At 57.2% G+C, this 1024-nt stretch overlaps 1 long non-coding RNA gene across 1 annotated transcript in view; it reads right to left on the bottom strand.

Moving 5' to 3' along the window:
• Positions 1-400: 400 nt before the first annotated feature.
• Positions 401-1024, bottom strand: part of LOC116543765 — an 821-nt gene continuing 197 nt past the window's right edge. The window contains exons 2-3 of the long non-coding RNA XR_004265691.1: positions 565-1009; positions 401-502 (exon numbers count right to left, since the gene is read on the bottom strand). This is a non-coding gene — a long non-coding RNA (uncharacterized LOC116543765). The remainder of the gene's footprint in view (positions 503-564; positions 1010-1024) is intronic.

Raw genomic sequence — 1024 nt, 5'->3', positions numbered from 1 at the left:
ATCCAGTGCTCCCGGCAGTACCACCCTGCCTATTCACAAACAGTGAATGTGCCTGAGGTGACCTCAGTGAAGAGCCACCACTTACTGAGAGTTTACTGTCACCTGCACACTGCAGGGTCTCGGGTGACCTTTCCTTACAGTCTGGGCATTCATTTCTGGCTGTGGAGGAACTTGTTGAGTAAGGGCAGTGCCACTTTGAGACAGCGGAGGAAGTGGCCCAGCCAGGAAGCCCGGCCACATCACCAGATGCCCAGCTGGAGAGAGCACTGCCTTGGCCCTTCTCCCAGGAGACCTGTGGTAGGCGACTGGCCAGGGTGGAGCTGACAGTGGGATTTCCTCTCCTGTTCTTTATGGGATGGTGAGTATTTAAAAATGTCTCACGAAGCATTCCTTGGGTAGAGGCTGTGGTGTGCCAGAGTTCATGGCTTTAACCTCTGAGCCTCACCAAGCAGCGGCATCATCGGGGCTGCCCCCTGCAAGACATCTGTCACTGGTGTGACTCCTCCTCTGAACCTCACCAAGCAGCAGCGTTGTCAGGGCTGCCCTCTGCAAGACCTCTGTCACGAGTGTGACTCCTCCTCTGAACCTCACCAAGTAGCGTTGTCGGGGCTGCCCTCTGCAAGACCTCTGTCTCGATTGTGACTCCTCCTCTGAACCTCACCAAGCAGCGGCGTTGTCGGGGCTGCCCTCTGGAAGTCATCTGTCACGAGTGTGACTCCTCCTCTGAACCTCACCAAGCAGCGGTGTTGTCGGGGCTGCCCCCTGCAAGTCATCTGTCACGAGTGTGACTCCTCCTCTGAACCTCACCAAGCAGCGTTGTTGGGGCTGCCCTCCGCAAGACCTCTGTCTCGAGTGTGACTCCTCCTCTGAACCTCACCAAGTAGCGGCGTTGTCGGGGCTGCCCCCTGCAAGACATCTGTCTCGAGTGTGACGACTCCTCTGAACCTCACCAAGTAGCGTTGTTGGGGCTGCCCTCCGCAAGACATCTGTCTCGAGTGTGACTCCTCCTCTGAACCTCACCAAG

The sequence above is a fragment of the Sapajus apella genome, unplaced genomic scaffold (genome assembly GCF_009761245.1).
Source record: "Sapajus apella isolate SASKATOON/1434 unplaced genomic scaffold, GSC_monkey_1.0 scaffold195, whole genome shotgun sequence".
NCBI classification, from domain to species: Eukaryota; Metazoa; Chordata; class Mammalia; order Primates; family Cebidae; genus Sapajus; species Sapajus apella.
The sequence above is the reverse complement of the archived record's forward strand: the minus strand, read 5'-3'. Positions and strand labels throughout refer to the sequence as shown.